The following is a 14,306-nucleotide window of genomic DNA, read 5'->3' on the forward strand; positions in this document are numbered from 1 at the left end:
ATATCACGGCCACCTCCTGATGTAGAGCAGAGGGTGATGACAGCGACCACAGTTCCCCCACTGTAGCGTAGCCGTGCAGGCCATGAGCCCATGGAGTTTTTTTTTCTCTCAACATCCAGAGAATGTTGGGGTGCACCCTGTACCTCATCCTTCCTGGGTGCCCCCCCCACCCTGGTCCACACATGGCCATTTATTTATTTATTTATGTATTTATTTATTTATTTTTTACAGTGTGTTGCTTTGTGTGGCTCCCGTAGGCATCCACTGTGTATTCCAGCTGGGCACATGCAGGCTTGTCCTGTCTTTGGCTTGGGTTCCACACACACCCCTCCTGCTTCCCCTTTCCATGGGTTTGCAAAGGGTTTGACCAAGTGACAGTAATGTACACAGTGACATTGGGCCTCCCATGAGTTGTGTGGCCAGTCTGTAGTCAAAACTGTGTGTACATCCCTAGTGGGGATTGTTGTTTGATTCTCCACTGCATGGTGGATTGATATTTGCTTGTGCAATCATGTCTTTATCCTTACATACATGTAGCTTTTTCATGTCTTAACAATCCCATCTCCTTTGCAGATGCAGTTCATGTTGTATGCAGTACGCTGACACATTTGCCTAACAGCAGTTGGAAGGGGTCGATGTGCTGCCTTAGTCAGGTTGTTACACTTGCAGTTCTTTCATTTTTTGCTGTCATATATTGCCACTGTTTCATCCTGTACTGATGTTTTGTGTTGCTGGTAAGTATTTGTTCATGTGTGCTGTTTCTTATTGATTACTGAGAGCATATTGTCTGTGGCCTGTTTACATTAGGGACAGTGCACTTTGTGACACTTGTGTCATGTGTTGTGCATTCATTTGTTTGCTTTCACATTGCATGCCATGCCATGCCATGGTGTGTTGGGTAGCTGAGATGGGGAGAGGTTGGGTGACATGGCACTATTTTGATGTGGTATTTTGCAAGGGCATAGTCATTCATGCTACATGAATGTGTTTCTTTTTGTGACACAGCATTGGGTGTCTTTAAGTAGGTAGGGATGCACACAATGTAACACTTCCAGGTGAACAATCTCAGGCTGGTATGGTTGTGACAGTTGACTTTCCCTTTTGTCGTCATCATTGATTGTCAGCTGGTATGTGCCAGGGCTGTGTGCACTCCGCAGGGGTGGGATTTTAGGTGAAGTAATTTGCCACCAGCTGGGTACGGGCTGCCTCACCATGTTCCCTTTCACCTCCCATGCGCAGCGGCCGTGCATGTGGTTAGGGAGGTGGGGCACCACCATGTCCACCGGCACGCCCTGGTGGGTTGCAACGTTGTGCAGGACACATGCTGCCACTATGATCCTGCAAACTACTAGGGGCGCATATAGCAACTGCCCACCAGAGTGGTCAAGGGAGCGAAAGTGTGACTTGAGCACTCCGAATGTGCGCTCCACTATGCCACGGGTTGCAATATGGGCTGTGTTGTATCTTACCTCGGGTGGTGTGGTGGGGTTCTGAATTGGCGTCATCATGTAGGTACTCAGAGGGTAGGCACTGTCCCCTGGGGAGGTGATGATGGCTATCATTAGTGGGGTTTTCACATTACTCAGTATCTGACATGCATGCATGTGCAGAGACATTTATACTAACCAATCAGCCATGTGTCGCCATGCCGCCCAGCTTCCAGGTCCCGGTTTAGGGGTGACATTCTGAAAATGAAACTATCATGGCTGGACCCTGGATAGTTGGCATATACTGAAGTGATGATTCCCTTGGCATCACATACTACCTGCACTTTGATTGAATGGCAGTGCTTGCGGTTTAGAAATATGTGCTCAGTGGCCCTGGGAGGACATAGAGCCACATGGGTGCAATCAATGGCACCTAGCACTTTGGGGAAGTGTGCCACCCCGTAAAAGTCCTGGCCCACGGCCTGCCTTTCTGCAGGTATTCTGGGCATGTATATGTGCCTGCGGACTGAGGGGTGTGCAGTCATGATGGCCAACACCTGGTGTAGGCAGCGTGAATGAACGGCCTGTGACACCCGCCCCACTATGGCACTTGTCTGCTGAAATTAACCAGTAGCCAAGAAGTGCAGTACATTGAGCACCTTTTCCAAGGTCATCCTCCCACTCACTCACCAGTTCGAGGATTATGTGTGGTGGAAACCTGTACCTCCCATACACCTGGTCATCAGGCATCCCAAAAAGGCTGGTCCTGGGTAAATAAATGCGGGGCCTGGCTATCCTCTTCCTCCTGCGGTGTCCCATGACCACTGCTGCGAGGAACGGTATATTCATTGTAGCATCTGAGCTTGTTTGTTGTTTGCGCGCACTTTTATGCTGCACAGGGCCGCTTGCGCCTGCTTCCTGCTGGCGTACGTGTTTCCGGATTAGCGCAACTTTTTTGGCGCACACCTTTCCCCTGTTTGATTCCATGAATATGTGTTGTTGGCACGCGTGTGGGTGTTGCGAGCATTTACCTCCTGTACTTCCCCCGTAACGCCCACATTTTCACGTGTTGTTCCCCATTCCCCATGTTACGCCCACTTTTCTTGTGTGTGCTGCGCTATGTGCGCTTTCCCTGTGCGCGTAGCGTATGCCGTTTAATGACGTGTGTGCCCGCGTGTGCCACCCACGATTTCAGCGCACATCCCAGGATTTACACGCGCATTGAATTCCATGAATCGATGTGCCGGCTTTGGCAGGCGTGCGCTGCAATTTTCACGCTTGCGCTGTGATTTTCACGCTTGCGCTCCCTTTTCGGCACACATTTATTCCATGAATCGGCCCATTTATGTGCAAGAGGAGCGTATGTATAAAATCTGTATGTTATTCCCCAAGAGCATGGGTTTCTGTTAAGTATCAGGGCAAATGATGCATCAACGGCAAATCTGTTGCTTCGAGCCTTAATGCCATAGTAATCAATGACTTAATCAAGGAAGGTTAATGATTTTAAAGGCAGGTTATAGGTAACTTGGCTTGGTGATCTTTAAGTCGCTGCGGCAGCCCACTACGGAACGCTAACGTGGCATTTCCTCGAGCCTTTCTGGAATGGCTAAATTAAGCTGAGGTAGATACCCGTGTATTATTGATGTCCGAAGAATAATCACGAAGGGAAAGGCTCTTTGTTAAAACGTAGAACCCTTATACTGGCACTAGTATAAAGTATGGACATTAAGCTGCGCGTTTCTTATTGATAGGGCTCAGTGGTTTAGCAAGCTGGAACATGACTTTAAGAATAAACACCTACATATTACACTTGGCATCCTTGTAGACTCTTCTAGACACTGATATGCCTTCATGTATTTATGGTAGCTGTGCTGCTTTCTAATTCGAGCACACAATCCTGTCTGAGTGATGGAGACGAGGATCTGCATATGACTAGCGGAGTGGTTCAAGGGAAATTAATATGGTTATACATCATACCACAGACTGACAAACATGCTTTGGAAGATAGAGTTGTCAATGAATATGAAAGTACAATAGGTCATTTCATTAACAAACAACACGATTTATTAAAAAAATGGGAAGACCTTCAGCGATGCATTCTTGATATGTTCAGCGGTGTCAAAAGAGGACAGATAAACATTTTAGAAGTGAAATATGGACCTCAGCTCTGGGCGGCACTATGAGTTGCTGCTATGGATGTGCATGGCAATTTATTCAGAGGAAACGGGTATATATTTCCTGCAAACTAAACCCGATCCCTGGAACAGGTTGGGGGTGAGACATTTGTTGTATCTTGCTCTGCCCGCATCTATTTCAAGTGAGTGGAATGTTGAGGTGGAATGCAGAGCAGAGAATGTTATCATATGAGAATGTTCCAGGGTTGTCAGTTGGAGAAATGTAAGCCCTGAGAGAGGATGCCTGTGTGTGTCCTATGCCCCCATAACTTACTTGACTCTATACATTGTTCTTGATGTACCTGAAACTTAGTAAAAAAGTTAACCGTTTACTTATAGATGTCAGACTCATTTGTGGACAGGGACCCAATTTAACACCATTCTTCATAGCAGTGAAAGTTGTACCCAATAAGATTCACATGAAAATTATATATTCTTCAAGTGTTCATAAACACATTCACAAACATGCACATTGTATGCCTCATGCACACCCTTTTAAGGAGAAGTAGCTGTTGTATAAATGTGCAATGTAACTGTTCAAATGTATCTAATGTCTATCTCTGCCCACACGCAGTCCTGCTATTGACATGTTTATAATGACCAGGACATTTGAAATCATTTTTTTACATGTCAGATACTTTCTCCTACCTACAGAAGAAAACAATAACTTTATTTCATAGCTTCTTAAGTCACAGGTGGTATGGTGTGGGTTAATATCCCCCACAGTTAATCCTGCTACTGTATAATATTCCCTTACCAGGAAAAGTACTGTTGAAATGGCTTTTTTTTTAGACTACATGTAAATGTATCTCCTAAAATAAGCAATCTTTCACTGGTATGTACATAAGTGGATTTTACCATTTACAAATCCCATTATATTTTTTCCTTTATCTATCATTAGGGAGAATCTTGCATGAACAGGTGAACATCTGTTCCAAGTTGATTACATATACAGAGAGCTATTGTCATCCTCCTGGATCTTTCGGTAGCCTTTGATACAGTCCATTGTTACATTTTCCTAGATCACCAAAGGCCGACATTGGACTCTTGGATGCTGCACGTAACTTTCTCTTATCTCCCATACTAGGGATTTCTAAGTTAGAATTGTTCCTGTCCTTGCTAATGTCCTTTCAAATCTCACTACATGCTGTAGCATGCCACAGGGTTCCATCCTCCCTCATCAGTTCTTTAATACCCTGCCAGAAACATGTAGGCTCACATCGACACCTCTCAAAATCTCCTAGACCACATCTATAGCTCGTTGAATCTTTAGTGAGGATTAATGACTAGATGATTGACAATTGCCTATGTCCTAATGATACAAAGGTAGAGATAATTTCCATTGGTAGCTCAATCCCTCCTTCTCTTCCATTTGCTTGGTCTCAACATCTTTGCATGCCTACGTTTGACCATATCGATTGAGGCAAAAAATCCTAGGTGTCACCTTTGACAGCCTCCTTGCCTTCGTCCATCACATCCATGTTTTCATAAAGAAATGCAATTTTCTGCTTACATTCCAAGGACACATTTTACCTCTGGTGAATATGACAATGACAGTTCAAGTATCACCAGAAATTGTCATATTCTGTTTCGATCACAGAAATAGCCTCTTTTTGAGCTTACTTAAAAACCTGATTTGGCAATTAAAGATCATACAGAATAAAGCTACCTGCTGATCCTCAGCCTGAAATCAATAAGGGATACATTACTCACCGTGATAATATTTCTGGTGCTTGTATCTTCTTAGATTCACATGCTCTGCATAGTCCGACATCTAGTACAAGTCACAGAGAGTATCCAGTGATTCCATCGAATACAATGCATCGAATGCAAAAGCATCGAATGCAAAAGCCTCGATAAAATGTATTTTTTTCTAGTTAAAGTTTTTATTTATTATAATTGGTTTTAAGGGGTAAAAAAACAGGGTTTGGGGCTCCCCCATTAAAAAAATGGAAAAAAATGCATTTTTTCAATGCATTTTTCTCGAGGCTTTTGCATTCAATGTTTTTGCATTCAATGCTATCACTATAAACTGTCACACAGTATTACAAGTTTTGTTTTCAAAACTCAAAAACGGACGTCAACATGGTGTGATTAGTAATACTATTCCTAGTGTGATGTGTACTGTACCCATGGTCCTTCACGTGTCGAGGTCCCTCAGATTATTTGTTTCTGACATGAGGTTGCATGAAGTGTAGTGTGGGCACAGATGTGATAAAGCAGAATCAGTGACAACCCGGTAAACATCTATGCACCTTCTACTCCAGTAGGGGAGGTAGGGTGGGCACATGTGAATCTAAGCAGATACAAGCACCAGATATAAGATTATGGTGTGTTAGATAGGTGATATGTTAGATATTATGGTATATGGCAGTACTTCAATGGAGGCATTGGTCTTCCCTGGTCAGTGCAGGAACCTCCCGATGTCCTCCTTCTTGTCCTCACGACTGAAGCTCAGGAACAGCGATATCTGCAGGCACTGCCAGGAACGTCAGCCTCAGCTAGAGCTTTTCTTCATCATTAAGGTACTGTGCAAACTCGGTGTGAAAATCGTTTCTGCCGCAGTGAAAGTTTATGAAACTTTCCCAACTTTGGGACCTTGTTTGCTGCTAACCCGACATATAACTCTTTTTCTGGCAAACTACTTCCTCGAACATTGGCAAAGACTTAACCATTTACTACCAGAACTGTGCTATCCTATCCAAGACTCTGAACCATTAACTTTGGCCCAGGCCTATTGAATTGAATTGCTGGTTGTAGTGAACTGAAACTAATTGCCCTGCCTATTAAAGTAACTGTGCATTAACTTAGTTTAACCTTGTCTTTCTACCCCTTTTGAAAGTAACTGAAGTGCCATTTTGCTCCATCTTCAGGGTAGCTTAACTTGTTCAGAAACCTATTGGCTGTGTATTGTAGTATATTAGAGTGCAATATTGAGCTGCTTTCTTACTAGTGCAATGTTTTCCAAATGACTGTGTAAATAAATGTATATTCTTTTACCAAGAAACTGTTAGGGCAATTCTCCAAAATTGCTAATTTCCCTTACCTACTGAGTCCTTCAGCAGCTTTGCTGGATTTCTAGGATTTATTTTTTGCAACTGGTAAGAGTGTGAGCCTTTTTTCCCACTCTTACATGTGTTTTGCTGTGTGTTTAACATTTTTGTGTTCATAGACTTTGGAGCCTCACCTACTCCATAGGCATGGTCTGTTTACTGTGTGTTACACAGCACCTTCAGTGCAGTGACACAGGGTTGTCTTTTTCAGACTTCCCACTTTAAACTCCATATTCTGGGACTGACTACTGTCTCCCAGAACATGTAAAGTTGTCATTGACTATATTAGTCTTTTTCAAAACCACAGACCCAGTACAAACTATCTTACATAGAGTACTGGAAAGGGTTAATAGTTATCCCTTGTTGTCTGTTTTTCATGGAACATTGTTTTAAGACTTGGCTCGAGGTTATATTAAATAGCCTTGGTATTGTTTTAGGCCATCTTAGTAGCCTCGAACTGAAACCCGCTGGACCATATTTGTTGTAATTTGGTTCCGGCTGGGTTTTTTCGCCATTTCTTTTTGTAAAGGTCTTTCTCGTTTTTTATTGGTTGCTGTGCTCTGCAGCTGGTTTCTTCCCTGGGCAGTGCATGACCCTCCAGTCTTTCTACTTCGTGTCAGTCCGACAGTCGCTTCAGGAACCGTGAGCCTGCAGGATCTGCCAGGAACATTTGCCTCAGCTACAGCCTTCTTCTCCATTTAAGGTACTGTTCAAATCCGGTTTTTCATTCCGTTCGACCGCGGAGAAAGTGTTTGAAATCTTTCACCAATCCTAGGGCATGTCCATCTCTATTCTTTAAAGTAACTTTTCTTCTGACCAACTTCGTTACAAACTCTTGACAAAGACTTAACTGCGAACTACCCTGAACTGTGTGATCCTCTGCAAAGACTTTTGGTCCATTGACTTTGGCCCAGGGCCTCTTGATTTGATTTCCTCACTCTAGTTCCTTTTTCTAGATTGCCCTTCTTACTTACATGTTGGTGCTGCTCATCTTTTGCCTAACCTTGTCTTCCCCTCCCTTTTAAATTGCTGGAGTACCATTTTGCTCACACTTCATTTTGAGCTTAACTTGTCCAGAATCTATTGGGTGGTGTGTAGTATATTAAGAGTGTGATTTTCCAACTGCCTTACTTTAGTGAAATGTTTTACAAATGATGTGTAAATAAATGTATATTCTTTTACTCAGAAACCTTGAGTCAGTGTTTGTTTACACCATAGTAATTGCTGTCCTTTGTGTGACTATTGGTACTGCTCACTTTACTCTTGAGAGAAGTCTGGCTGCTCAGCCATAGCTACCACTTTACTGTGTAATACAGGCTTGTACCAAAGATGAATTTGTACTGTCACTTGTAGTCTTAATTGTGTGTGGTGTGCCCAAAGGGTACTGCATATAATTAAGCCTAACAGAAACCTTGAATAGTGTTTGTTTGAACTACTGTGATTGCAAGTCCTTTGTGTAACATCTTGTACTGCTCACATTACTCTTGAGATATTTCTGGCTGCTCAGCCACTGCTACCACATAACTGTGTAGCACAGGCTTGTACCAAAGGTGAAAATGTGCTTACACTTGTAGTCTTAATTGTGTGTAGTGTTCCCAGACACTGAAGGGTCCCAAGACACACTGCGCCAAATGCACAAATTTAAATACAATAATGTATTTATTTATGTAGATTGGTCAGCCTGACACGTGTTTCGAGCCAAACCCGGCTCTTCATCTGAGGGTTGTTATTAGAAGTGAGGATTGCGTAACGTGACTGTACAAGCGCTGTGGATATCCTTGACTTTTACTGCCACTCTTTACTTTCTGTGTTCCCAAAGGCTACTGCATGTAATTCTGCTTAGCAGTATGCCCCAGGTCTGGCCTGAAGGTGGGTTGTTTGATAAATCAGTACTAGACATGGTAGCAACATACTTAACCATTAAATATAAAGGTAAACAGCTCCAAAACATAAGAGACGTGTTGGATTTGTGAAGGTTATTTCGAAGAAATACCCCCAAGCAAGAATCAGGGCCAAGCGTCGTTACCCCAGGCAACAAACAACAGTGAGGGAGAGGGGGAGAGTAAGGAAAGGATGACAGAGCCTACAAGAATATACCCACTGCTGGTGAAACCTGCAGAGGGATATAGTGGCTCCATGTAAGTACCAAAGCCAATTACACCCCCAAGTTATCAGCAACCGCCTCATCCCCTTATGATCCAAAAGGGTTGTATGGAGAGATGTGCACCCCTCCGGTAAATATAGAACAACTAACACAGGACTTAGAGGCACGATTAACAATGACAAAGGCAGAACTAACATGGTTCAGAGGGTTATGTGAACAGAGCGTGCCCTTACAGAGGGGCGAGCAGACCCCATCACTCCCGATGCCCGATACCCCATTAAACATATTGGGAGATGACTGGAAAAAGGGGGAGATCCTATTTTGCATGAATAAGGCCCCCGCTAGAATAATACAAGTAGAGCAAGGAGAGGAGCAAGTGAGTGCTTAGCAGGGGAGTATGACATCAGAATGGGAGGAAGACTACTGGAGCAATATTGAGGAAGATGAGGAGGGGATGGGGAAGGTGAAGTATCACTGCTTAGAGGATCAGCGCCGGCGAACAAGGGGAAGAGGAAAAGTGGCATCATGGGATATTAAGAAATACAGTGGGGAGGCTGGCAGTAGCATGAAAAAGGGAGTAAAGGTGTCTGCGGTAAAAGGGAAGAGCAAGTTACAGATGCCAATGATACATAAAGGAGCATGGAGGCCGCATTATGTCCTGTGGGCACAAATGGATAAAGCCAATCTATTGAAAACATTGCCACCACTTTCAGGGGGTGCGATCAAATGGATATATGCATTTGAGAAAAATACCACCGGGGTCCCCCTAGCAATTGGTGATGTTAAAAGTTTGTTGATATCTGCAGTGGGCTATCAGGCTAACAGGGTGTGGGTGAAAGCAGGGTTCCCTGGGGTCACACTGGATTGTGACCATCATGATGGAGCATCATTTAACACTGTGCGTTCCTGTGTATGGGATGCACTGAGGAGTACATTCCCAGGCACTCACGATTTGCAGTCAGTAATGCAGTGCACCATGGGGAAGGACAAGGATGCTGCAACTTACATTCTTCAGGTGCAAGATATGTGGAGGGTAGAGACAGGCATGTCTTGGGATCAATCCACCTCCCTTTTTTACTTCATAATTAAGAGAGGCCTCCCAAAGGAAGTACAGAAGGCACTCAATAAAATTACAGGAATGAACGCCAAAGGGTGGCCAGAAAAACAGAGCATCATAGTACACCACAGTAGGAGGATCAAATAAAGGGAAAAGGAGATAGCGCAGAAAAGGTTGGCAGACAACGCAAAGTTAGTCCAAACAAAATTGGTGAAGGTCTCAGGAGTAGCTGCTGCCCTCTCCACAGAACGGCCGGGAGATGGGGATGAGGGGCCAATAGCAATACAGGCACGAATGGTGGCACACTGGGCAGCAAACGGACAAGAACAATGGGCTGGCGGGGAACAGTACAGAGGGCCACAATGGCAAGGCAGGGCCAGAAGAGGAGGACGAGGTGATTACAGAGGGCCGAGAGGGTGGTATGGATGCCAGGAGCCCAGAGGAGGAGGGTAAGGAGTGTGTTGGAACTGTGGTAGATGGGGACACTTCTCAAAAGAGTGTTGTTGCCACACCATAACACCTTATCAAAATGAACAACAGTTTGGCCACCCCCACCCAGGTATCCCGTATGGCCTGTCTATGGGTGGATATAGACACAAAGAACACATAGACCCCTGATACACATACGAGCAAAGAACATCACAACAGAGTGCACAGCAGTGATTACTACAGCAGAATCACTTAGTATAAGCACGCAGTAACCCATTTGTCACCACAGCACATGGCACGCCAGCGCCGTTTGGAGGAGTAGCAGTGGTGGGAGATAATGTTTTTAACCGGCACGAGGCATCGAGACACCCAGCATCGGACAGCCCACAGAGAACACTTGCATGTCCACTACTATCGGCGACCCTCAGTGCAGACGAGGAACCACCGGTGGGGGCGGAGATAGGAAACAAGCAGTTCATCTTTATGTGGACTCGGGAGCGGAAACATCAAGGCCGGTTTCTGCTCTCAGATTGAAAAATTGAGACGTTTTCTGGGGCGTTGGTCGAGGTTCCATACACTCAAGATATGGATGTAACAATGGGGGGGGGGACAGTGTGGGTACCCCTATTGTATTATGAAGATTCACCCATAAATCTACTGGGGAGGGACCTCCTCAGCAAGCTTAATATAACCATATTATTTACGGAAAGATGAATAGTCTGTTCAACACCAGGGATATGTGCCATGAGATCCATGGTATGTATACACAGACAAGCCAATGAATTAACAGTCTGTGGGGTACCCTTTGACCCAGACATGTTTGTGCAAGGGATACAGGTTTTGGTGAGAGTGGTCCCTGAAATAACATGCCAAGAGTGGCGAGTACCATTGGAATTTGTACTTCACTCTGTGGCCGCCCCAAAGGTGGTGCCTGGGACGACAGTGTCCATAGATCTGCATGGAGTGCAAGTATCTGCATGACGAATCATGGTAATGGGAATGGAAATGCATGGGTGTTAGTGGCAGACAGTGCTGTGCATAGACCCCGATGTAGCACTACGCAACATATCAGATGAGGAGCTGTTCACTGACAATGACACTGATGGAGAAATAATCATCGAGATTTGCATCCCTTGTGAGATAATAATCCAGCACAGACAAGTGACAAGCCCCCTCATGGCCATTGTCAGTGCACCACCAACATTTTTCGAGCAAGACATGCAACATGTACCATCCATAATGTGGGCCACAGGGCCCCATGACGTGAGGTTCCTGCAGGAAGTCATCCCAGTAAAGATTAATCTCAAACCAGTAGCGATATTGCCCTGAGTAAAGCAATAACCATTGTGAAGAGAAGCTAAGGATAGGATGAAAGAAACATTACACGTCCTACTAGAACAAGGGATTATTGTGCCATCAAATTCACTGGGAAATACTTGCATTTATCTGATTAAAAAAGCATTCATTAGGTATTTCCACCTGTCCGAAGCACTGCATCCATTCTGTGTAGCATCCCAAAGTCAGCAACATATTTCACAGTGGTAGACTTGAAAAATGCATTTTTGTGAGTACCATTGGACCCCGAGTCACGATATTTGACAGTATTTACCTTGGGGGAAAAGGGTATGAACATTGTCGGTCACCCCAAGGGTATTGGGAGAGCCTTAGTATCTTTAACAGAATACTAAAAGAAGATCTTGGGAACATTGACACAGAGAGCCTAATCATTCAGTATGTAGATGATCTACTAATTTGTGGAGAAAATGAGGAAGAGTGCAGGCACAATTCAATAATACTGCTTACTTTGCTGGCTCGTAAGGGGTAAGAAGTAGACAAACAAAAATTACAGTATTTCCTAACTGAGGTACTGTACCTGGGTCAATTGATATGGAAGGATGGCAAGATAATATTACCAGACAGAGCCACCATAGTGCACGCTGCTAGTAAGCCCCACACAGTGAAGGAAATGCAAAGGCTTTTGGCATATGTAACTATTGCCAAGCATGAATACTGGACTATGCAGCATACACAAGGCCCTTACTACAAGCCCTCAAAGAAGCACAGAGAGAAAACACTGCACGTGCATGGGTCCCAGAAATAAACACAGCTTTTGACACACTTAAAGAATTAATCTCATCCGCGCCAGTACTAGCCACCCCTGATAATGAGTGCCAGTTTTTCTTGTTTTCACATTGTGATGGAACACTCATGACAGCAGTACTGACACGGAAAACGTCACTAGGACATAAGCCTCTAGTTTACTACAGCGGAACACTTGATGCGGTAATGCATGGGCAATTTGCATGCACACAGGCTCTCGCAGCCGCCGGGTTCGCCATTGAAAAAAGCGCCACTATTGTAATGGGATGTTCAGTAACCCTGTTTGTTGAACACTCATTGTTTGTCATTCTTGAACGATTGAAGTCCACACTTACAACGCAAAGTGCCACAGCATATGAAATCGTTTTATCCAGTTCAAACATACACATAGTACGGTGCAAAAGAGTGAATCCAGCAGCATTCATCACAGAAGCATGCATATTAGAGGATATGCAGAACCATGACTGGGCCACATACAAAGGGGAAGAGGATGACATGCCCAAAGCAAACGAAAATGCCCTACAAGAAGGGGAGTTGTATTTTGTAGATGGGTCAGCATCAATTTGTCCAGAGACAGGAGTGAAACATCTAGGGGCAGCAGTGGTACGGTTGGAGGATGGAGATTATGAAGTAATAGTGCAAAAGAGATTACCCATGCACTTTTTCGCACAGGCAGCAGAACTAGTGGCACTAATCATAGCTTTACACACAGCAAAAGGGTGTGCAGGAGCAATATGCACAGAATCAGCCTACATGACCACAACAGTAAATGGGGGATTGTCATGATGGGGGAGGAGAGGGTTCAGGAGGGCAGATGAGTCCCAGGTACAGCATGCTGAGCTTCTAAAAGAGCTAACAGAAGCATTAACAGAACTGACAATGGTGACCCTGGTTAAATGCCAAGCCCACACAAACAATAATGATGTCATCTCTTTGGGAAACGCGGCAGTGGGCGCTGCCGCCAAAGAAGCAGCCTACTTTGGAAAGGAGGAACAAGGCGAATTCATAATAAAAGGAAATGTGGAAGAAGAGAAAGGTAATGGTTACAATTCAATGCCAATATCACAAATAATTGACTTACAAAAACCGGCTCCACCTGAGGAACAGGAATTATGGACAAAAGAGGGTGTACCCATTCATCCACTGACCTCCTCTGGCGGCAGATATACAGGAACATTGGTTTGTGCCCGGGTTGCAGGAAAAGCAAAGCTAATGATAGAATGTACAACATGTCAGACGTACAATTCAGGAATGACTCTAAGAACATTGAGAGGAACATTGCCCTGCCCCATCGGACCATTCTGTGAACTGCATATTGATTATGCAGACAAGGGAGAAAGGTGTAATTGGGCACAATATTGGATTGTGGTGGTCTGCCCCTTCTCGCATTGGGTGGAGGCAGGACCCTGTGCCCACCCGGATGTGAAATGCACAGCAAAATCTTTAGTAAGGGAAGTGTTTCCCCAGTGGGGGATTTGTGACGTCATATGTTCCGATAATGGGACACATTTTGTAAATGACTTGTTTAAAGCAGTGACTGCATTGTTGGGTATTACTCACAAACTATTTTTGATTTACCACCGGCAAGCTAACGGGAATGTGGAAAAAAATCAACGCCCTCCTTAAGAGCAGATTGTCAAAATTATTCCACACCATAAAGAAAAACTGGGTGTACTGCTTGCCATTAGCTCTATTCGAGTTGAGAAACGAGCCTAGTAAAGACCACCACTTGTCACCCCACAAGATAGTGACAGGGAGGCGCATGAATACCCCAATGTATCCTTTAAGGAGAATATCAGACGCACCCAGCACAGCTACAATACTGGGTGAAGAATTCCAAGATCACCTGAGGAAATTGACTAGAGCAGCAAGGATAATAGCAAAGCAAATAGCTCAGCCCTTTACACGGGAAAATTAAAGTGGCACAGCAACACATGCAAGAGACAGCCCAAGTGTATAACT

Source organism: Ambystoma mexicanum, chromosome 8 (genome assembly GCF_040938575.1).
Source record: "Ambystoma mexicanum isolate Mex_15411 chromosome 8, UKY_AmexF1_1, whole genome shotgun sequence".
Classification (NCBI taxonomy): Eukaryota; Metazoa; Chordata; class Amphibia; order Caudata; family Ambystomatidae; genus Ambystoma; species Ambystoma mexicanum.